At 41.6% G+C, this 24,901-nt stretch overlaps 1 protein-coding gene across 15 annotated transcripts in view; it reads right to left on the bottom strand.

The window, feature by feature from the left end:
- The window catches only part of MTERF1 (mitochondrial transcription termination factor 1), a 602,843-nt gene that overhangs the window by 229,825 nt on the left and 348,117 nt on the right, over positions 1-24,901 (bottom strand). For 12 of the 15 annotated variants that reach the window (XR_014266393.1, XR_014266394.1, XR_014266395.1 and 9 more), the window contains one exon: positions 4,496-4,590. The exons of the other annotated variants lie outside the window; for them this stretch is intronic. The gene's annotated coding sequence lies outside the window, so the exon portion shown is untranslated. The remainder of the gene's footprint in view (positions 1-4,495; positions 4,591-24,901) is intronic. 15 annotated transcript variants of the gene reach the window in all.

Genomic DNA, 24,901 nt, shown 5'->3' with positions numbered 1-24,901 from the left:
TGCCCAAGGAAGTAAGGGGTCTGGGAATTAAGTGATATAAAGCGCAGTTGAAAGAAATTGGAGAGTTCAGGAACGGTGCAGGTATTATTTTCTGCGGCTCTAGAGGGCATACCCCAATCAAGAGGTGGTGGACTTCAGTTCAATACTGAAAGGGTATAATGTTTAGAACCACCTCAGAAGAGAATGAGCTGCTTTGGAAGGCAGCAGAAGCCCTACCCCGATGTACTGAAGTAGCCACCATCTTAGCCGCTGCTCAGTGGTCTGTGGAGGCAATTTTTGTGACAGGCAAAGGTTTGCCCAGATGATTCCTAATGAGGCTTCCACTTGTGAGTTTCTACATTCCATAAACCTGATGACCAGTGACCACAGAAGCTACCCGCTTCGTTTAGCAATTCATTCTTCAGCCTGCATATACTAAGTCCAGTGAAGCAGAGAACTGGGAGAAACTTTCTCTCCCTTTGTTCCAGGTGGAATAACACAATACAGCAATAGAGGCTGCTCCTTCCTCTTACCACAGCCTCATCCCTAAAGATCATCTCTCTAAAGAGATGCTCACTGACCAATGGTTCTACGGAAAGGACCTTCAAAATCAGGTGGTAATTTGTTCAAAGATAGATAGTTCACTGATGGCAGAGCCGACAGTAAGTGCCACTGTCTGAGTTCAGTTCATTTTCTATGATGTGCAGATCATAAACGGTGAATTTTGAACCATGTTCTGAAGAGCAAGAGGATGGGAATGTTTCCCTGGGCTGTTCACACGCTGAGCCTAGGATATGGAGTCGTTCAGTCCAGCTCCTCCGCTATTTATTTAATTCCATAACGTGCCAGCTCCAGTCTTCCAAGCTGCCCAGCTATAAGATTCAGACCAGAAAAATCCTAAACTTCTTTCCCTACATTTGCAATTCTCCTTCCTTTCCCTTTCTTCCAACTCAGATTTGGAGGTTCCATGACTATTTATATAATCAGACACTTTTTGTTTCAGAAACAGCGCAACTAATGTCTTTAGGAGGAAATGCCCTGTAAATGTTCAAAACCTCAAAATAATTTTCAAATCTCTACTTTCCTTTTTGAAAAATGTAAAGAACAATTAAAGAGATTTTAGGAGGAGAATCTGGCATACAACACCCTCAACCAAGTTCCAGGGTATTTTCTTTGGAGGATGTGATTACAGCTGTTCAAACTTAAAGTTATTTACATTGAACAAAAACCTTGATTTTAAAGAGTCATATGACCATATATAAACTGGAACATGGCAAAGAATCAAAACGTGGCATTTTTAGTGGACATATATTGCCCATTGGCTATGGCTCCTGAAGGGTGCTTTTCAGGGCCCTGGGTTGGTGGGAAATGATAAACGAAGACTAAAGAATAAGAATTTTGCCTAGTGAGTCATATTGGGTTGCAGCTGAATTAGAAAACAGCAGGTAGTCATCAGAAAGGTTTATATGAAATCTAATGAATCAGAAAGAGAAAGCAAGTGGAAAGAGTTTCTTTTCATACAGGGCCAGATTCTCATCTGATGTAAGTTCTGGAGAATTAGCCAACATATGGAAATTATCCCCATGTTGTCATATGGGACAGCAGTATGAGGAATCGTTAAAGGAATGGGAATATTTAGCTTTGTGAAGAGAAGATCTGGGTGGCACAGATAGCTCTTTTCAAATATTTAGAAGGTCAGCATGTAGAGAAGGGAGTATTGTGTGTTGCTCCCAAGGGCAAAACATTGGAGATATTGGAGAGATGGGGTGTGTTTTACTATTCCCTTGTCTCCTACTAGGGCAAACAGAGCATGGCTACTTCCTCACAGCAAAATAGGCTCATGTGAGGGGACAGAAAGATGTTTCTGGAGCCATCCCCTAAGAACTGGGATGGGAACTAATGGAGACTGACCCAGACATAGGACTGACAGCAAAGTTTCCACCTACCAGGCATAGCTTGACTCTAAATATCAATATCCATATGCAGTTCAGGCAAACAGGCAGCAAGGAGGAATGGGAAGTACCTGGACTTTGGAGTCAGGAGAGTGTAGGTTGAAACCCTGGCTGTGCCATTTATTGTCTGTGTAACCCTGGGAGATTTGCTTGGCCTCTCAGAGTTGCAGTTTCCTGGTCTGTAAACAGGGATGATGTCACCTGTGCTAATGGACAGCTGTTATGTCCACTCAGAATTCGCTCTCCCTGCTCTAGGAAAATCACCTTGATTTCCTCCAAGTCAAGTAGAGTCCTCGTGTCAATCATGGTCAATCATGGATAGGCCTGCCTATCCCTGGACAATCAAACTTTGCCTCCCTGGAATTTTAAACCTGAGTGGGGTGACCCAAGGATGGAAAATGGTTGGAGTTGAGTCCTTCTGAAAATGACATCATGAAGGGACTGTCCATCAGTTCCTGATGCCAGAATTTCCTCAGCTACCAGGCTGCTGTCCTTCTTGGGGCCTGGTTTTTCAGCTTCCTCAATTTTATGAGCTACCCCATGTTCTGCCAATAGATCATGTTTTTGCATAAGTTAGCTGAATCAGTGTCTGTAGTTTGCCAAAACAAAGAACCATATCTGTACACCTACCTCAAAAAGATTGCTGGGAAGATTAAATGAGAAAACATACATAAAGCCTCTGACACTGTTGTAGTGCCTGGTACATAACAGGTTTCAATAAATGGTAGCTGTTGTAACTATAAGGTACTATGAGCCCAAGATGAGTAAAGAACAGTTCCAATAGACGGGGAAAGCCACATTCTGAAGTTAAGGTAGGCACACACAATCAAGGCTATCTGTTCTTAAATATCTGGCCCCAGCTACTGTCTGTGTAAATAAGAACTTGTTAACCACTGAAGTTGGCTTGGCCTTGAGATTTGGTGGGACTCCGTGACTGTGGAAGTGATGAGGCTTAGATTGAAAGGCCCCAGTCAGAAGGCCATAGGAAAGTTCCCACAGTGGGAGGAAGGCTGGACTTGAGGGTCTCCAAGGTCTCCCCCAACTCTATGCACTTCCATGCAATCGATGCTCCAACTGCTGGAGATTTGCAGGCAGGGTCCGTAGGCTCAGGGCCTCCTGGTAGCCAGGAAATACTGTCCAGTCCCAACATTACTTGACCCTGTGCCATGTGACACTGTTAATCCTAGCTTTCCTGTGCCATCCCTCCTTCCTGATTTTCCCCCTACCTCTCTGGCAGTGCCTTTGCATATGCTATTCTCTCTGCCCTTAATGTCCCTCTTTACTTCAAGCATCAGGCTGACTCCTACTCATCTTTCGAGTTTCAGTTTCAGGATCAGGTCTCCTCAAAGCCTTCCATCCCACCCTCATCACCCCAGCCCTTCGACCCTCCTCCCCTCCCCAGTGTGCCTCAGCGCCCTCTCTTCCAGCAGTCAGCACACTGGGTTTTCATAGCTGATTCTTCATCCCATCTTGACTGTGAGAACAAGGCAGAGCCCAGACCTTGTTCATTCTGTAGCCCCAGGGCCCAGCACAATGCCTGGTGAAGGCGGGAGGGAAGGAAATGTACCAAAGGCAAAAGACCTTATACTACACTTCTGAGTTTTATTTGTTGTGTGAATGTTGGAGGTCATTTGTTGGCATTTGTTGTTATAGCTGAAGACCCAGTTTGTGCAAACGTGTCCAAATGGGGCAGGTAGGAAACTTTTTAACTACTCACCACTTACCTGGCTTTGCTGCCAGGGAACACAACCGGGCCCAGAGAGTGATCCAGCCTGAGAGGCCATTGAGAAGACACTGGGGGAATCAGGTTGACTGAATGTTACAGGCTAGCACTTTCATTTCCTGCTCTAGGTAGCTCCAGCCCTGGATAATTCTGAACATGTTTCTCCCAGAATCAAAGATAACAGGATAGTTCATATAAGGTACGCTTGAATATGTCCAGCTTAGCTTTACACAAACCATCCTAAATCAAAACGTTTACCACATGAACCCAAAGCGAACAGAATATATTACCTTATTTCTCCTCCATTAGTCAAGGAATGGAGTCGGTGATGTGTTAGGTGCTTTAATCTCCCTAGGCCATAATTCTATGACTAACTTTAAAACAAAATGAGAAACAAAACCCCCACTAGCCTGGCTTTATTCAGTTCTGGTTTGTTTCCTCCGGCTGTCTTTATGAGCATCTCCAGTGACAAAGAACATGATGGTCCCTCATCATGAGGGGCACCATACCCGGGAACACTGTAATTATTCTAACTAGTTAGATTAAACTTAGGTCTTACATTAGCGGAAAACATGGTTCTCCTTATACTTTGAACAGTGAGCTCCTAGGGTAGGGGCTGTGGTATAATAAGAAGCTGGGCTATGAGTGTTGTTATCCTCAGTCATCACGCCAAGCCTTGCTCTTGCTCAGGCCTCAGAGAGGGTGCAAGCACTGGCCTGCCTCCCAGGGCACATGCGGATGGAGGGAAGGAGGGTGGGCACACGCCCTGAGTGTCTGACCTCAGCAGGAGGCCTGGGCATGGGCTCCTCGGGTGCAAAGGCAAGAAGGTGTGAATGCTCACATTTCTTCCACAAACGGGTCTGCTTGGGTTCCAGGAGTCAGAGGGCTTCATCTCTGTCCCACAAGGCATGACACCGGCAGCAGCCAAGCAGCTCTCTGTTGGAAGGAAGCAAGACTGTTCAGCGAGGAGGAGAAAAGACTTGAGGATGGCTTCTGAGATGGAGGAAACCCGTGAGAGTCATCTTCAAGAGCGATCCGGCTTATTCTCCAAGGTCATGGGAGGCAGAACTCCAGGGTGGACTTGTGTCCACGCAACATGGTAGAGTCCTTTCTGTCAGAGCTGTTCAAAGAAGGAAAGAGCTTCCTGTCTCTGGAAGGCTTCAACCAGAGGCTGGGAGCCCACCGCATGGAGAAGTTGGGGAGGGATTCTGGAAACCCAGTGAGTGACTGGGCGAGAAGACCATGGAGATTCCTTTCTTCCTCAAAAATCTAAGAAAACACAACTTAAAAGAATCTGAGAGCATGTTGGAGAGGAAAAAGAATTGGTTCTCTTTTTCTTAAAATGGGTTTTGTGGGGTCTTCATGAATGTGCTAGGGATGATCATTAACCAAAGAAACCCCCCTAAACAAAAACCATACACATTGCCGGAGTAAGCTGGCAGGAGTCTGGAGATACCATCCCAGAATCACAGAACAGTTGACACACGCTGGACAGCATGTAGAACTATTTTCTTTAATCATGCTGAATTGCCTGCTATACACAGAGCACAGGTGTAGGTATTGGGAGAGTTACAGGATGTTTATGGCCCAAGGAAAGTACAATATACTTGGAGAAAGACATTTTTACAACCAAAAACTCAAGATCAACACTGAAAAAATTTTGAAAATATTCAAATATGAAAGAAGAGGTAGCAATTGAAGGGATTCCGGCTATAACTTAGAAGGTTGACCATCCTCAGATCTATGCCACACCCGTGTTTAAAGTGTTCCATGGGGGTGGACCTATAATGTGACCACCCGCATCTCCTTCTCATTATCCCTTGACCCTGTCAGGGTGGGAGGTGGGGAGGAAGAAAGAGGCACTCTGCTCTCAGTGGAGGCTTTTCCTTTCGCTCAACATATTTTAGTTGGTGAAAGCAGCTCATGCAAACCCTCAGCTTCCCTTCCCTGATCTTTTTTTCTTTTTTTTTGGCCATGCCATGAGGCTTGTGGGATCTTAGTTCCCTGACCAGGGATTGAACCCGGGCCCTGGACAGTGAAAGCACCGAGTCATAAACACTGGACCGCCAAGGAATTCCCTCTTTTTCTTCTTCTTAGTGCTGTTGTGCTTTATGATACTTTGCCTCCACTTCCCCCACAGACTGGCACAGAGTACAATCATGGGACAGGCAGGGAAGGTGAACAAGGGGAGACAGAAGAAGAGAAAACATATTCTGCCTCCCCTCTTTAGGCTGTACTACTAATTCTTACTGTCCAGGTGATGTGAAGCCTCACAATGCCATGTGAAGCCAGAGAAGTGCCCACATGATGCTAGCATACCAAGCTGCCTCCAGGCCCAATGGGCTTCTACTTGATTGTGTTAAATAAACAAGTGCACGCGCGCATACGCACGCATATTTTGCATTCAGGTTTAAGAGAAAGAATGACTCCATTCTCATTTGAACCAAATACCAGAGGACGTATTTCTGACTTGAAAATTACTGCTTAATTTTGTAGACTTTGAGATTAGAAAAATACCAAGCCTATAGGGCTTATATGCCAGAGAAGGGCATGAGAAGGAAGGAAGGTTTAAGACAGGAGGAACTCTTGACAAACAATTTCAGTGAAGCTTTGTATTTTCAAAGCAGTTTTAAATCATGAAGTAGCCCACCCAGCTATCCCGAGAAAGTAGGTCAGCACAATATTTTCACAGGTGAGGAAACTGAGATACAGTGTTTGGTGGTTCACCCAACATGTACAACTCGGGTAGGAACACAAACTTCCCGATTTCCATCCGGACACACTCAAGTAGGCTGCCTTCTTCCCAGAAAGAAAATACAGGCAGTTAGCAGCCTTTATTTTATATTTTAATATGCTAACTAGGCTAAAACACGGTTGCTGTAGACCAAGAAGTCTTAAGGTGAAAGAACACCAAAGGGTAGAGTTTGAAGCTTGCGAATATTTCCCAACCTAGTCAACAGTTCAAACGCTCTGTTCTGGGCATACTGTGGCCAAAGCAGCTGCTAGAGAATCAGGAGGCCTGGATTCTAGGAGTAAGCAGCATGGCTTTGCAAGAGTCATTTAAACTCTCCGAGCCTTGCTTTTTCATCCTCAAAATGAAGACACTATTTTTGAAAGTTTTCCATTTGAAAAATGCAGAAAGACATAAAATAGTTAAATCACTCATAATTTAACTGTGCTTTCTGAAGTAGATAGAAACAGGAGTCGTAGTGTTCCTTCTCTACCCCTCCAATACCATCCCAGAACCTGAAGCATATTTTTCTAGGCTCATACCAATACATAATATATATTTACTTAAATATATGTAAAGGTCACACATTACAATTTTTAATAAAAAATGGAACCATGCTGTACATGTTGTTCTATAACTTTTTCCTTTACTCAACAATATGGCATCATTCCACTTCATACTGATCCTGTTTTTTTTTAAATTATGAATTTATTTTATTTATTTTTTTATACAGCAGGTCCTTATTAGTCTTCAGTTTTATACACATCAGTGTATACATGTCAATCCCAGTCACTCAATTCATCACACCACCACCACCCCCCCGCCGCTTTCCCCACTTGGTGTCCATATGTTTGTTCTCTACATCTGTGTCTCAACTTCTGCCCTGCAAACCGATTCATCTGTACCATTTTTCTAGGTTCCACATATATGTGTTAACATACGATATCTGTTTTTCTCTTTCTGACTTACTTCACTCTGTATGACAGTCTCTAGATCCATCCACGTCTCTACAAATGACCCAGTTTCATTCCTTTTTATAGCTGAGTAATATTCCATTGTATATATGTACCACAACTTCTTTATCCATTCATCTGTCGATGGGCATTTAGGTTGCTTCCATGACCTGGCTATTGTAAATTGTGCTGCAATGAACATTGGGGTGTATGTGTCTTTTTGAATTATGGTTTTCTCTGGGTATATGCCCAGTAGTGGGATTGCTGGGTCATATGGTAATTCTATTTTTAGTTTTTTAAGGAACCTCCATACTGTTCTCCATAGTGGCTGTATCAATTTACATTCCCACCAACAGCACAAGAGAGTTCCCTTTTCTCCACACCCTCTTCAACATTTGTTGTTTGTAGATTTTCTGATGATACCCATTCTAACTGGTGTGAGGTGATACCTCACTGTAGTTTTGATTTGCATTTCTCTAATAATTATGACGTTGAGCAGCTTTTCATGTGCTTCTTGGCCATCTGTATGTCTTCTTTGGAGAAATGTCTATTTAGGTCTTCTGCCCATTTTGGGATTGGGTTGTTTGTTTTTTTAATATTGAGCTGCATGAGTTGTTTATATATTTTGGAGATTAATCTTTTGCCTGTTGATTTGTTTGCAAATATTTTCTCCCATTCTGAGGGTTGTCTTTTCATCTTGTTTATGGTTTCCTTTGCTGTGCAAAAGCTTTGAAGTTTCATTAGGTCCCATTTGTTTATTTTTGTTTTTATTTCCATTACTCTAAGAGGTGGATCAAAAAAGATCTTGCTGTGATTTATGTCCAAGAGTGTTCTTCCTATGTTTTCCTCTAAGAGTTTTATAGTGTCCGGTCTTACATTTAGGTCTCTAATCCATTTTGAGTTTATTTTTGTATATGGTGTTAGGGAGTGCTCTAATTTCATTCTTTTACATATAGCTGTCCAGTTTTCCCAGCACCACTTATTGAAGAGACTGGCTTCTCTCCATTGTATATCCTCGCCTCCTTTGTCATAGATTAGTTGACCATAGCTGTGTGGGTTTATCTCTGCCTTTCTATCTTGTTCCATTGATCTATGTTTCTGTTTTTGTGCCAGTACCATATTGTCTTGATTAATGTAGCTTTGTAGTATAGTCTGAAGTCAGGGAGTCTGATTCCTCCAGCTCCGTGTTTTTCCCTGAAGACTGCTTTGGCTATTCGGGGTCTTTTGTGTCTCCATACAAATTTTAAGATTTTTCGTTCTAGTTCTGTAAAAATGCCATTGGTAATTTGATAGGGATTGCATTGAACCTGTAGATTGCTTTGGGTAGTATAGTCATTTTCACAATATTGATTCTTCCAGTCCAAGAACATGGTATATCTCTCCATCTGTTGGTATCATCTTTAATTTCTTTCATCAGTGTCTTACAGTGTTCTGAGTACAGGTCTTTTACCTCCTTAGTTAGGTTTTTTCCTAGGTATTTTATTCTTTTTATTGCAATGGTGAATGGGATTGTTTCCTTAATTTCTCTTTCTGATCTTTCATTGCTAGTGTATAGGAATGCAAGAGATTTCTGTGCATTAATTTTGTATCCTGCAACTTTACCAAATTCATTGATTAGCTCTAGTAGTTTTCTGGTGGCATCTATAGGATTCTCTATGTACAGTATCATGTCATCTGCAAACAGTGACAGTTTTACTTCTTCTTTTCCAATTTGTACTCCTTTTATTTCTTTTTCTTCTCTGACTGCCATGGCTAGGACTTCCAAAACTATGTTGAATAATAGTGGTGAGAGTCGACCTCCTTGTCTTGTTCCTGATCTTAGAGGAAATGGTTTCAGTTTTTCACCATTGAGAATGATGTTTGCTGTGGGTTTGTGGTATATGGCCTTTAGTATGTTGAGGCAGGTTCCCTTTATGCCCACTTTCTGGAGAGTTTTTATCATAAATGGGTGTTGAATTTTGTCAAAAGCTTTTTCTGCATCTATTGAGATGATCACATGGTTTTTATTCTTCAATTTGTTAATATGGTGTATCACATTGATTGATTTGCGTATATTGAAGAATCCTTGCATCCCTGGGATAAATCCCACTTGATCGTGGTGTATGATCCTTTTAATGTGCTGTTGGATTCTGTTTGCTAGTATTTTGTTGAGGATTTTTGCATCTATATTCATCAGTGATATTGGTCTGTAATTTTCTTTTTCTGTAGTATCTGTGTCTGGTGTTGGTATCAGGGTGATGGTGGCCTCATAGAATGAGTTTGGGAGTGTTCCTTCCTCTGCAATTTTTTGGAAGAGTTTGAGAAGGATGGGTGTTAGCTCTTGTCTAAATGTTTGATAGAATTCACCTGTGAAGCCATCTGGTCCTGGACTTCTGTTTGTTGGAAGATTTTTAATCACAGTTTCAATTTCATTACTTGTGATTTGTCTGTTCATATTTTCTATTTCTTCCTGGTTCAGTCTTGGAAGGTTATACCTTTCTAAGATCTTGTCTATTTCTTCCAGGTTGTCCATTTTACTGGCATAGAGTTGCTTGTAGTAGTCTCTTAGGATGCTTTGTATTTCTGTGGTGTCTGTTGTAACTTCTCCTCTTCCATTTCTAATTTTATTGATTTGAGTCCTCTCCCTCTTTTTCTTGATGAGTCTGGCTAATGGCTTATCAATTTTGTTTATCTTCTCAAGGAACCAGCTTTTAGTTTTATTGATCTTTGTTACTGTTTTCTTTGTTTCTATTTCATTTATTTCTGCTCTGATCTTTATGATTTCTTTCCTTCTGCTAACTTTGGGTTTTGTTTGTTCTTCTTTCTCTAGTTCCTTTAGGTGTAAGGTTAGATTGTTTATTTGAGATTTTTCTTGTTTCTTGAGGTAGGCTTGTATAGCTATAAACTTCCCTCTTAGAACTGCTTTTGCTGCATCCCATAGGTTTTGGATCGTCCTGTTTTCATTGTCATTCATCTCTAGGTATTTTTTGATTTCCTCTTTGATTTCTTCAGTGACCTCTTAGTTATTTAGTAACGTATTGTTTAGCCTCCATGTGTTTGTGTTTTTTACGTTTTTTTCCCTGTAATTCATTTCTAATCTCATAGCGTTGTGGTCAGAAAAGATGCTTGATATGATTTCAATTTTCTTAAATTTACTGAGGCTTGATTTGTGACCCAAGATGTGATCTATCCTGGAGAATGTTCCGTGCGCACTTGAGAAGAAAGTGTAATCTGCTGTTTTTGGATGGAATGTCCTGTAAATATCAATTAAATCTACCTGGTCTATTGTGTCATTTAAAGCTTCTGTTTCCTTATTTATTTTCATTTTGGATGATCTGTCCATTGGTGTAAGTGAGGCGTTAAAGTCCCCCACGACTTTTGTGTTACTGTCGATTTCCTCTTTTATAGCTATTAGCAGTTGCCTTATGTATTGAGGTGTTCCTATGTTGGGTGCATATATATTTATAATTGTTATATCTTCTTCTTGGATTGATCCCTTGATCATTAGGTAGTGTCCTTCCTTGTCTCTTGTAACATTCTTTATTTTAAAGTCTATTTTATCTGATATCAGTATTGCTACTCCAGCTTTCTTTTGATTTCCATTTGCATGGAATATCTTTTTCCATCCCCTCACTTTAAGTCTGTATGTGTCCCTAGGTCTGAAGTGGGTCTCTTGTAGACAGCATCAATACGGGTCTTGTTTTTGTATCCATTCAGCAAGCCTGTGTCTTTTGGCTGGAGCATTTAATCCATTCACGTTTAAGGTAATTATCGATATGTATGTTCCTATGACCATTTTCTTAATTGTTTTGGGTTTGTTTTTGCAGTTCCTTTTCTTCTCATGTTTCCCACTTAGAGAAATTCCTTTAGCATTTGTTGTAGAGCTGGTTTGGTGGTGCTGAATTCTCTTAGCTTTTGCTTGTCTGTAAAACTTTTGATATCTCCATCGAATCTGAATGAGATCCTGGCTGGGTAGAGTAATCTTGGTTGTAGGTTCTTCCCTTTCATCACTTTAAGTATATCATGCCACTCCCTTCTGGCTTGTAGAGTTTCTGCTGAGAAATCAGCTGTTAACCTTATGGGAGTTCCCTTGTATGTTACTTGTCATTTTATCCTTGTTGCTTTCAATAATTTTTCTTTGTCTTAATTTTTGCCAGTTTGATTACTATGTGTCTCGGTGTGTTCCTCCTTGGGTTTATCCGGTATTGGACTCTCTGCGCTTCCTGGACATGGGTGGCTATTTCCTTTCCCATGTTAGGGAAGTTTTCGACTATAATCTCTTCAAATATTTTCTCTGGTCCTTTCTCTCTCTCTTCTCCTTCTGGGACCCCTATAATGCGAGTGTTGTTGCGTTTAATGTTGTCCCTGAGGTCTCTTAGGCTGTCTTCATTTCTTTTCATTCTATTTTCTTTATTCTGTTCCACAGCAGTGAATTCCACCATTCTGTCTTCCAGGTCACTTATCCGTTCTGCTGCCTCAGTTATTCTGCTCTTGATTCCTTCTAGTGTATTTTCATTTCAGTCATTGTATTGTTCATCTCTGTTTGTTTGTTAATTCTTCTAGGTCTTTGTTAAACATTTCTTGCATCTTCTCGATCTTTGCTTCCATTCTTTTTCCAAGGTCCTGGATCATCTTCACTATCATTATTCTGAATTCTTTTTCTGGAAGCTTGCCTACCTCCACTTCATTTAGTTGTTTTTCTGGGGTTTTATCTTGTTCCTTCATCTGGTACATAGCCCTCTGCCTTTTCATCTTGTCTATCTTTCTGTGAATGTGGTTTTTGTTCCACAGGCTGCAGAATTGTAGTTCTTCTTGCTTCTGCTGTCTGCCCTCTGGTGGATGAGGCTATCTAAGAGGCTTGATGGCAAGGACTGGTGGTGGGTAGAGCTGACTGTTGCTCTGGTGGGCACAGCTTAGTAAAACTTTAATCTGCTTGACTGCTGATGCGTGGGGCTGGGTTCCCTCCCTGTTGGTTGTTTGGCCTGAGGCAACCCAAAACTGGAGCCTACCTGGGCTCTTGGGTGGGGCTAATGACAGACTCTGGGAGGGCTTACGCCAAGGTGTACTTCCCAGAACTTCTGCTGCCAGTGTCCTTGTCCCCACGGTGAGCCACAGCCACCACCCGTCTCTGCAGGAGACCCTCCAACACTAGCAGGTAGGTCTGGTTCAGTCTCCCCTGGGGTCACTGCTCCTTCCCCTGGGTCCCAATGCACACACTACTGTGCCCTCCAAGAGTGGAGTCTCTGTTTCCTCCAGTCCTGTCGAAATCCTGCAATCAAATCCCAGTAGGCTTCAAAGTCTGATTCTCTAGGAATTCCTCCTCCCGTTGCCAGACCCCCAGGTTGGGAACCTGATGTGGGGCTCAGAACCTTCACTCCAGTGGGTGGACTTCTGTGGTATAAGTGTTCTCCAGTCTGTGAATCACCCACCCAGCAGTTATGGGATTTGATTTTACTGTGATTGCACACCTCCTACCATCTCATTGTGACTTCTCCTTTGTCTTTGGATGTGGGGTATCTTTTTTGGTGAGTTCCAGTGTCTTCCTGTTGATGATTGTCCAGCAGTTAGTTGTGATTCTGGTGTTCTCGCAAGAGGGAGTGAGAGCACATCCTTCTACTCCACCATCTTGGTTCCTAACGGTCCTGTTTTATTTTTTTTTAATATTTATTTATTCAGGCTACGCCAGGTCTTAGTTGTGGCATACAGGATCTTCGTTGCAGCATGCGGGATCTTTAGTTATGGCTTGCAGACTTCTTAGTTGTGGCATGGATGTGGGATCTAGTTCCCCAACCAGTGATTGAACCTGGGCCCCCTGCATAGGGAGCTTGGAGTCTTACCCACTGGACCACCAGGGAAGTCCCCGTGATTCTGTTTTAATGGTTGCAAAATACTCCATTGCCTGGATGTTACATAATTTGTTTAGTGATTCCTTTTTCCATGGTCTTTTGTAAAGTCCAAGGAAGATAATACATGATAAATTGCTTTGTCAACCATAAAACTTGGTTTAAATATAGTGGATTATTTTCATTATTGATCAAATATAAATGACCTAACTATATTGGTTTTAGCTTCTAAGCTCTCAATGTATTTAACACTTGGTAGATATACAGAGAGAGAAGTAATACACCTCCTATAATGCAGTCAACAGCATCATTTGAAAATTGATTTATTGCATTGGTTTAGAAAGAACTGTTGATAAATGAATGTACAAGGCAACATCTAATGGGTACTCTCAAAGGGGAAAATTCATTTTTATCCAATGAGTAACCTCTACTTATTCAGCTTATAACTTATATTCTAAAGTAAATTATTTAAATCTCATACGTTACTCTTGCAAGTAAATCAGAATTGAAGGTTAAAAACTATAAAGTGACATATGTGAAAGAAAGACGTATTGATGTGCTCTGATACACAGAATAAAGATGAGCTTTTGTTTCTTGCTTTGTATATGTGTCTGTGTTATGTTTGTTTTACTTTATTTTAAATTGTCCCTGAAATAGCAGTGGAGTAATAGCAGGTCTTTTTGGCAAGGGACAGAACTGAAATTTTTACTAAGAAAGTGGAAGCTGAATTTTCTATCTATCTCTGATATGCTATCTACAAATTTAAAATAAAATGGAGCAGTAAAGTTCTTATAAACAAGCCTGCTTATAAGAGGAATATATGGGTCTTGGCCTTAATTTTCCAAGTTCCTCATATCCTCTAATTAATTGGACCATTCTCCACTTCATTCTGTCTGTGCAACACAAGAGATGGTACACAACAGAATTTGCTTTACTCCCATGTCTTAGGGTAAGCGGTGACATTTAATGGGATCTTCTCCTAAAGACAGGGTTGGGATATACAGTTTACAATCCTCCCCAAACCAATGCAATCCTTTTTCTTGTCCAAGGGCTGGAAGACAGAGGTCAAGGGTAGTTGGCCTCTGCTACTACCCACCACTCTGGTAAAAGTACAAAACCATAGGCTGCCTGTTAGATCTCTGAGGTCACATCCCCAAGTACTTGGAAGGGGTGTTGCTAACACTGCAGCAGAACCTAGACCCTACCAGCGGGCCTGTGGATGTGGGACAGCCATCTGCTAATGGTGACTGAATTCTCAACCTTTATTCCTCCATATCTTCATGGCAGTTATTGTTCACAAGCACAGCCTGCAGTCACAGATACACACAGGCTATAGGAAGTGGCACCTTCACTTAGTCACCCAGGCAAGAAAACACATCAGAATGCAAGTGAGGGAACGTGACATTAACCTAAGGATAATCTTTAATCCCTTCTGATGTGCAAAACTTTGACACTTTGTTCACAAGTGATTGTGACCTATCAGCATAGTCCAGTGCGTCGTCTCAGGAACACTGGAGAAGGTTAACTTATTCAGGTCTCTTTCACATCTGAATTCTCCGACTCTATGAATGATACAAACATCCCAGTCACAACCAGGCAGCAATTCCTCATAGGATTTTGATCAACCAGAGTGATTTTGTATAGAAACACCCAGAAAGCTGGCAGAGGACCAGTCTTTCTCTCTCACATATAAGACAACATTTCCTAACATCTGGCCTGGAGAAAATTTCCCTCTGCTCCCTCACCCACTCCACAAACTCCAGAAGACTTACTTCTGCCTAAAGCTGCATTTGTATGAGATGGTTACAGATAATAGGTGGAAACTCAGTTCTACGTCATGTAAAAATGCATCCAGGGAAAGGTCCACAGAGGACAGGACCCAAGGAAGCCAAGAGACCAAATATCAAATATTTGACTATCAAATTTCCCCATCCTGATCTCTCCCTCCCCCGACCCCTTTTTTTTTAGTTCTAAGTCACTGATTAAAGGTTTTCTTACAGATAGTCTCTTCTCTGTATTTAAATTCACCCAGAGATGGTACTGGAAGTGTGTCTCTGAAGGTTTTCAGTGCTGCTCTCACCCTGGGGGAGGGAAGAGTGGGGCCCTTTGCACAGAACTCTCTCCCTTCCCCCCACCTCAAATCTGTCTTTTCACTGTTGGTGAACATTTACATGTCTCCTGCTGGCCGCTGATCTCACGTGCACTCAAGTGGTCATACGCAGAAGGGACATGTCACTAAATGCTGCTGCCTGCTGAGCTCTTGATTTGCACGGATAGGAGCACTGCGTAATGGCCTGCTGAGCTAATCTTCACAGGAAAGAAGGTTACCCTCGCCTTAGTTACTCTCCCTCTGGAAAGGAGCTCTGTATTCAGCCTTGTGTTTATGAAACATGAAAACACATGTTGTAAAAATGTTCTGCATATAAATGAAATAATGCAAAGCAATTATTACGCTTATTAAGAAGGCAACAATACGATTATGACATGGAAAGTGTTAATAGTGAATGAAATATGTTTTAACTTGTTGAAAATCATTTGCCTCTTTCTTAAAAGCACTGTGTGCAACTAAAACAAGGAAAGATGTCACACTGAAGGAGCGTGTAAAAGGCAGAAACCTAAACACAATAGAGACAAAAGCCAAAAACCCAAAAGTCAAGTTCAATGTGTTATCTATGCAGACTGGCTGTCAATATTTTTCAAATTAGCTGGTTAATTGCCAAATCTCCAGTTTACTTCAGGCTGTGAAGACGGAGTTTGTGTGTCAAAACTAGATGCTTCATAAATGGCTCTTCTGATGTTATCTTCAACTTCATCTCCTTTCCTAAGTAGGGCTATTAAAGTAGCTTTTACAGTGGCAGCAATTTTTCTATCTAAAGGGAAATAGCTTAAATGCTTAATGGGTCCAATTCTCTGCAGAAGTCCCAGGGCAAAGATGCTGGGAGTGAGTCCTACAAGTAGTCCCTACAGGAGCCTCTGGTGGGGTAGAGAGTGGGTCAGTGGGGGAGTAGATTGAGCTTCTCTGCTCCCACCTTCAGGGTGCTCCATAAGGGTAATGGAGATTATGAATAATCAACCTTATTCATAAGAGCTCTCAACCTGTCATGCCAACTCATGCTCTTCCTCTTCTCATATCTCCCTTCTCTTCAACCTCCAACCCATCTCCCTGCCACACACCTCCGCCTCTCAGCCCCTGTCTTTCCACCCCACTCCCAGAGAAACATCAAAGGTATCACACAGGAAGCCTTCCTCTTCTCCCTCCATGCTTACAAACCATTGCCCATCCACACGCATCCCCTCTTCCTTCCCCTGTCTAGGGTAAACCCCTCCACCTGGGCTTTGGATCCCATCCCTTAATGATTCTCAGGGGCTTCAGACCACTCTCAAATATAGCCTACCTTCTCTCCTTTATATTCAACTGGTCTCTTTAGCCGGAGAGTTTCCACTGACATTAAACATGGAGAATGTCATCTGACCAGAGTGGGCTTGCCAGATTAAATCCAGGGTAAACAACAAATAATGTTTTAGCATAAGTATGTCCCCAATATTGCATTGGATATACTTATACTGAGAAGTACTTGTTGTTTACCTGAAATTCAAATTTGACTGGGCATCCTTCATCTTTTTTTGCGAAATCTGGCAACCGTACACCAGAGAGGTCTTTCTTGACCGTTCATTGTATAAAATAGCATTCCCCCCACTTCAGATAGTTTCTATCACCTTCCTTCACTTTTTTTGTCCTCATACACTATCACCACTGGGCTTATTATGTATTTATATGTTTATTTATTGTCTCTGTCCCTTCACCTTCTCACTAGAATGTAGATTCCATTGGAACAGGGGTTTTTAAATTCTTTGCTGCGTCTCTTTTGCCTAACATAGGGCTTAGCACAAGATAAGTGTCTGATAAATATGTGTTGAATAAATGTATGTTTGAGTTTCTCTCTCCTTTTAAAACAATTATCACACAACCCCATAATCCCCCTAGATCTACACCTCCATCTCTCTCATCCACTTCAGAAACTGATTTTGTAACAGGTCTTAACACTCATTGTCCCTGTGACTTCATCCCACTTCCTCTTCTTCCTACTCCAGCCTGGCTCCACTCTTCTTATTCCACCAAAGCAGCTGGAAGGTCACGGATTAATTCCATGTTGTTAAATCACATGGACATTTTTTACCCCATCTAATCTCTCAACAAGAGTTGATGTTATTGACCACTCCCTGCTTCATGAAATAAGTCCCTTATTTCACTGGCACTGCACCCTCCTGGTTTTCCTTCTACCTCCATAATCACTTCCATTGCCAGTTTATCCTTCTCTACCTGGCCATTAAAGTTTGACTTTAGTCCTAGGTCCTCTTCTCTTTTTACTCTATGTTCTCTCCTCCAGGTAACCTCTATGTGGCTTCAATGGCCGTTCATTTGCTGATGACTCTAAAATTTGTGTATCCAGCCCAAAGCTCCCCTCTTAGTTCCAGACCTATATGCCTATTTGGTATCTCCACTGGATGTCTCAAAGTTGTATCAAACTCAATTATTTAAGACTGAATTTAATGCATCCTCTGCTTATCTAAGTCCTGGTCCTCTTCTTTTGTACCACATCTTGGTGAATGACACCTCCGTGCATCTAATGGCATAAGCCAGACAACAACAGTCATCCTTGACGCCTGTAAATCTCACCTCCCAAATAGCTCTTGAATCCATTCATTTCTCTTTACCTCCATGGTCACCTAATACAAAGGACAATTAACTCTTGCTAGACCACTGCAATGGCTTCTTAACCAAAAGGGCTATATTCAATGACTCCAACCTCTTCCTAACTTGTTTTCCACATTTACAGCCACAGGGATTCTTCCACCTGTCAAAAATTCTTCCTTGGTTTCTTAGAAGGCTCCAACTTCTCTTTCCAGTTTTATCACATGCCACTCTCTTCTCCATTCTCTCAACAACAGCAACACTGGCCAGGAATCAGTTTCTTAAATGCAACTATACATTCAAGAGGGCTGGACGAGAAAGTGATTACAAAATAACTCGCTTAAAAGAGTGAAGTAGTAAGAAATAACGTTTCATATGAAAATCTGCCATCAGCCATCTGCCAAAAACATCACCTAAAATTTCGGGCTGAAAGGTCCTTCACACATCATCTGGTCTAATTCTTCCCCTCCAAATAAGGACATGAGGAAATAAGGGTCCAGAGAGGAGCATGGAACGACTAAAGCCATAAAGCTATTTAAGGGCAGAGCTAGGAGATTAATGCTTGAATCTAAAGTCACACCTCTTGCCCCAAGTGAAGAGTGAATAACTGATGAGAAATAAAGTGACCTGAGAATTACCATAGCTCTAAAGACATGGAGGAGCGATCAGAATGAGGCTGAGGCAGATGAAAGGAGCTAAACCAATCCGCCAATCAACCAGCAAACATTCCCACAAGAGAACTAGTGAGCCTTCAGACACAAGAATCAGGAACTTTGTCAATGAGCTTTTTAACCAGATTGAAAAGCCCTCTTATAAATATTCAATAGCTTCCAGAAAAATAGTCAATGGATGTGGATTGGATCAGGGTTGGGGGCTTGGTGTACCAACTGCTCAGTATATAAGGAAACAAGTGGGTCCTGACCAAACTTATCAAGTGAGAGCCCACCTTCTATTGAGTCAGCCACACAGCCACCTGTTACCACCTGAGATTTTCACAAAGAACCCTTTCCAGCTTCTATGAGTCCTTGAAGAAACTAAAAATCATCAACTTGATGTCCACTGAAAGTTACAAAGTTAGGGCCACAGATTCAAGGCACTACTACTTCCTGACAATTAGGCAAAGATATCATCAGAGAGATCCTAGTCCATTGCCTTTCAAAGGAAATCCCAAGCTACTGAGCACAATTCATATTTTGAAACTAAACTCACCATTCAACGGCCAAGGGAAGCTTTCTGGAGGACCCTTCTATTGAGATCAAGAGAGGCTGAGTAAATACCCTGTGTGTGCTTATCACTACAGGCGCTGAAGTGTAAATGAGTGTGAAAGTTGCCTTTTGGTGTCAAAAGACCTGACAAGATTCTTTTCCAAATGGGATTGAAGTTATTAGTAAATTTGTTGAGCTAAGAGACACTGTTTATCAGCTGTATTTTTAATTGGTTTCCAGGGAACACCTGTGTTAGGGTTATAAGCATCAAAGGTGACAAACAACTTAATTATCCTCCCAGAACCATTAGGAAAAAGTATCACTGTTGGTGAGTTTCCTTTAATGCCTTCTTTTGAAATGCCATCCTGCTACTATTGTTGGGACTATCTGTAGTTTTATTTCCCAGAGCTTTGATGCTCCCTTCATAAATAGAAAAGGCAGTTAGAAGTAGATTAATGAAGTTAACAACATTTACACTGGTCAGATATATCTTAAGTTACCATTGGGCATAGCTTCTCCTTGGAGAAGCAGCAAGTTAAAGGGAATCAGAAAACCTTGAGAGAATTTTGAGGGATGAGGCAGAAAGGCCATGAGGAGCTGGAAAGGCCTGGGCATGGTACCCCATTCTTTATTATGGTGGTTTCCGAGAAAAGAGAGATGCCAACTAGGAGGCTGTTATAGGGAGGGGAGGGAAGAGTTTCGTATTTTGTTTATTTCCATTCACTGTCTTTAAATTTTATTCATGAAGAAAAATGGAAATGTGGTAGTTGTTAGTAAGCCAGACTCTCTGTTCAACGTATGTTTCCTCCCTCAGATTCCATCATTGGAGCATGAAGGTTTTTTCATTTTCTAGTCTCTACTCAAATATAATGTCCCTGGGAGGACTTTTAATTTTTTTTAATTACTGCTATAACAAAGAACAATAACCTTTCTGTAGAGAACAAAGAACAAGTAGGAAGTGGGATTTGAATAGAGGCCAAAGACGGACTTTCCCAAATTCAGTTTTGCTCAGGACTAACACTGAGTTGCATTTTGGTTTTGCCCCCTTTTCTTATTTCTTTGTTATGTGGAAAATTTTTCTGAATCTCACCTTCACTCTTTGAACTGGGGTTATGTGGTTAGATTTATCTGTCTTTTTACCTGGCAGAAAATGAATGAGAAACACTCTGTTTTGAGTGTCTCAAGAAGTGATGCCATACAGAATCAGGCAAATATACTACAATCACTTTTACACACCTCATGTTTTTAAAGATGTTAACTGGGGTGAAAAACAGAGTTGGAAAGGGAAGCTATTCCTGTCTCATTTTACAAACAAAGAAACTGAGGCCCATCTGGAAACAGCTATCAGCCCAGGGCTCCTGGAGAACTACCCCATAGCCTTCCCACTTGATTCCGCTAAGGGAAATCTTGCACCATGGTTGGGACTGGAATCATATTAAATAACTGTCTCCATGTGATATCATTGATGTTGAATACAATTAAAGAGAAACACAGTGCCACCATCCTTTCAGCCCTGCCCCAAACTGGCAATCTAACAAGTAGGCCAAACATTAATTTCTCAAAGTCATTTTGAAGCACAGAATGTTATATCACAATAAAAATGTCAGTTGGACATTAGAAATAAGTGCTTTGAAAAAAGAAGTATTTTCAAATACCTGTCTTAATTGCTTTGGATTTAATCTGAGAGTGGAGCAACTGAGTAGTCTCTTCATCTGACTTTATTCAAAAGAAGTGGGATCTTCTTTTAGCACTAATGGGTCTATTAACCTGAGATCTAGACTGTGAACTTATAGCAGGGCTTGTCTTTCTTCACATTTATCTCTACCATCATCAATTTCCCCTCTCCTCTTCCCTTGTCCAACTGGTCAACTTTAAATTCTTTCTGAATGTTGATGGAAACTGTTTGTCGAAGAACAAAAGGTCCAGCTATACCCATTTATATAATACAAGCTTTAGAGAGAGAAAGAAGAGAGAGAGAGAGAGAAGCTATTCCAATCTTATGAGTCCATATTTGGCATGTGGTATGTTTTGGCTCCAGAAAGCTATTTTAAAAATCCCGGTTATCTCAGACAAAACTGCCTTAGTCTGCCATGGGTCAAGTAGGAATTTCCATGCTGCCTGCAGACCCCAACACCTCTGCTCCGTTTCCTCCATATTACCATCACAGCCATATTTCTGAGATCTTTCTAGAGGATGCAGATAAGAGAGATCCTTCCTCCGGAGTCCAGTTTCACACTGGAGAAAGAAAGACATCTTCCTGCTCCGGGTTCTATTATTGTCGACAGGGAAACGGCAAAGACGGTGAGTTTTATAGCATTTAATAGGCAAGCAGTCCATGGCCCACCATATTTGACTCTCTGGCAATTTCTGTCAGCTCATGTTGATGTTGGTCAGCGACAAAGTCACAGGATTATAGAAGCCCGACGCCCACCACACTTTTAGTTTGAGTAGAAACAATGGTGTGGAAAGCATGATGGTTTTTAGAGACTAACACACATGTTTAAGAATTCTGCCTTTCCAAGACATGTCCCAAGTTTTCCTCAAGATCTTTTCATACCCTAACTACAACAAAGAGATGTAACACAAAGTCCCCAGTATCTGTGGCTGTCTGTGACTATGACATGGCAGATGTCCTTAAGGGAGCCTTTGTGCCCTTAAAATATTTGCCCTGATTTATTTATGAAATTGTTTTATAAAACAATTCTATCTACTATTACTAGCACTGCTAGAATTAATAGAAAGATAGTTATCATCCCAGAGCTATTCTTCCCCACCAGGCTCGGGTTAGGGCTTCAGATTGAACCTCAATACTTGTTGAAGTCAAAGCTGCAATCCAGGTGATTTATGTCTATGGAGAGTTTTCATCTCTATATCTTATTTCTCTAGTACCCGCTTAGCATTTTTCATCCCTGAATGGCCAATGGCACCCTCACTGTAGCACCTAATCAGTGTCTTACCTCTCTAAACAGTTCCTCTCAAGAATGTCACCCCACCTCCTTTATTAAAACTCTGCATATTGCCAGATCATCTATCTTAGCAAAACTTTAGCATCCTGTGTTCCTTTTCCTCAAGATCTTGTAGACAACCATTAAGAGATTAAATATCCAGCACATAATAAGGTTACATGGGCAATATAGTATAGCCCTTAAGAGTAGTTGCTTTAAAGTCAAACCGTGATATATAAAACATTTCATTGTAAATAATAACGACTGAATCAAAGAAAAGCTATTCATCAACAGCAGCAGCAGCAGCAACTATTAATGGTATGATAATCACCCTCCCCAGATATAATAATTTCTCTTCAGACTTTCAATGACTTTATCCATTAAGGTAACAAATGTGAAAATTTCTGCCTTCTAGCTGGCCAACTGGGGCATGGTCTTTCTGAGATGTTTTCAATCCTTCCGATTCTTCTCCTGCCCTGCACTGAAGGCTTCCAGCCCTGAACAGTCATAGCTGCAGGCAGGGCTGGGGCAGCGCACAGAAGAGAAAGAAATGGCCAGGTGGGGTGGGCTCAAGTGTAGCCACTCCAGGTCCCCTCACTTCCTCTCCTCTCAGGAGCCATATGGCCAGTGCAGCCCTGAATTCCTCAAGTTCCAAAGCCGAGGTTCATGAAGTATCTTTAAGCTCAGGGTAAGACGAGCAGATGAGAAGACAAGGATACTCCTTCCTCTAATTTAAGCCCAGCAGTCTTAATATTCCACATGACAGGGTTTAAGATAAATGAAGAAGCCTTTTTAATGTGTGTAGAAGAAATGGGCAAATACACACCCTTCCCTTAATCCTCAAGAGTGGCACAGGAATTGGTATCTCCTGAACCACTTATAAGTGAAACTAGCAGATTGGTGATAACATTCCAGAGTGAGCCACTGAGTCTTGCTGGTTCAGATTGATTGTGGGGCCTTTCCCATTTCTAGTGACTTGTAGTCTGTCTGCAAGGAGGCTAGCAGTGAGCCATGTGCCGAGTACTAATGCTTTCCTGACTTTGGCTACCATGTTGTGCTGGCTCTAAAAGAGAACATATTTCTCAAGTGAGTTAATGCCCACTTACTACTTTGTTGTAATGTTTAATTATCATAAATGACACTTAATTGTTTAATTACTAGACCAAAGAATAGATAAGGACTTGCAGCAAGCAAAATATAAGATCAAGCTTCGCTCTCTATAGAAAGCCACGTACATTGTATATGCATAGGTATTGTACATGTATGTACATATCTAGAAGTATTTTATATGAGCATTTATATATAAATCTATACTTGCATATGTTTTAGACATACCAGATTGTCACGAGTCTGATTATCATACATGTGGACCGCAGGAGAGATGCAGCTCTAAGGAAGAAATGGTTGGCTCAAGAGGTGAACTCTCTTTGCACAGGCTGCTTTAGTAACAGTGTTACTGAGGACTATTACTATAGACACTGCTGAGCAGTGCTGACCCTGTCCTCTTGTTGCTCTCCTCTTTGAGAAAATAATTCACACTGCAGTGAAAGCCTAGTGATTGGATTGTACATGACACCAATTCAAGATAAAGAGAGGGTAGGCCAACCGAATACGGTCTCTTAGCTGGAGTCTTACCCAAAAGAAGGACTGATCCTTTGAGGAAATATGAAGAAGGAATATTCACTTAAAAGCCCTCTGTGATTTGTGCTGACCAGTACCTACAAGTCTAAAAGAATGTTGACCTCTTTTTTTCACAAGAGGAAAAGATAATGAGACCCGAAAAAATTCAAAGCAATTCTAGGAATGCGCTCTTCTCACAACCAAATGTTTTCAGAGAAGCTGCTCCTTATGGATCATTTCTCAAATGCAGTCACTGAGGGCACTGGGAAGTTATTCCAGTTTATAGAGGCTAATAGTAATAGCTCCTGTTAATTGAGCACTTACTATGTGCCAGATGCTGAGCTAAGTGTTTTACCTGTGTTCCTCTATGTATTTATTTCTTACAATGATCCTACTAGGTGCATCCTACTTCTATCTGCATTTTATAGATAAGGAAACTAAGCCGGAGAGGGTAAGTAATGAGCCCATCATCACACAACCAGTAGGTGGCAGAAGAAGAATTTGAACCCAGACAGTCAGTCTCCAGATCCCATCACTTTAACCACCCACCCATAGTAGTACACCTTGCACTGGTTTGGGACTGATGCTGAGGGTTTCAAAAACTCAGAATTAGGCTTCCCTGGTGGCGCAGTGGTTCAGAATCTGCCTGCCAATGCAGGGGACACGGGTTCGAGCCCTGGTCTGGGAAGATCCCACATGCCGCGGAGCGACTAGGCCCGTGAGCCACAATTGCTGAGCCTGCGCGTCTGGAGCCTGTGCTCCGCAACAAGAGAGGCCGCGACAGTGAGAGACCCGCGCACCGTGATGAAGAGTGGCCCCCGCCTGCCGCAACTAGAGAAAGCCCTCACACAGAAACGAAGACCCAACACAGCCATAAATAAATAAATAATTTAAACAAAACAAAACAAAACAAAAAACTCAGAATAAATCAGGAAAACTGGATTGGTTCTCACCAATTTTGAGTGTTCTCCTTTGCTGATGGGGAGTCTTGGAAAATATCTACCAAGAAAATGGAAACAACAGCAGCAAAGGTTCTGGTGAACCAGTGTCTCATTGTGACTCAATCCTTAGGAACAAGTCAAGACTCCTACATTCCCCTGCTTGGCACTGACTACTGTAGTAGAGGCAGGAGGCTCAGTGGAGGTTAACTGTTGGGAAGTGTGTTTCACAGCTCCCACTCCTGGGGTTCATTAACCACAAAGGAGATGGATGTCAAAGAAATGATATGTCACCCGGGGAAGAAATGGCTAATGACACTAGTCTCACATTCCCAAGTCC

The sequence above is a fragment of the Balaenoptera physalus genome, assembly GCF_965194825.1.
Source record: "Balaenoptera physalus genome assembly, chromosome: 8".
In the NCBI taxonomy this organism is placed as follows: domain Eukaryota; kingdom Metazoa; phylum Chordata; class Mammalia; order Artiodactyla; family Balaenopteridae; genus Balaenoptera; species Balaenoptera physalus.
This window is presented reverse-complemented; position numbering and strand designations above follow the sequence as displayed.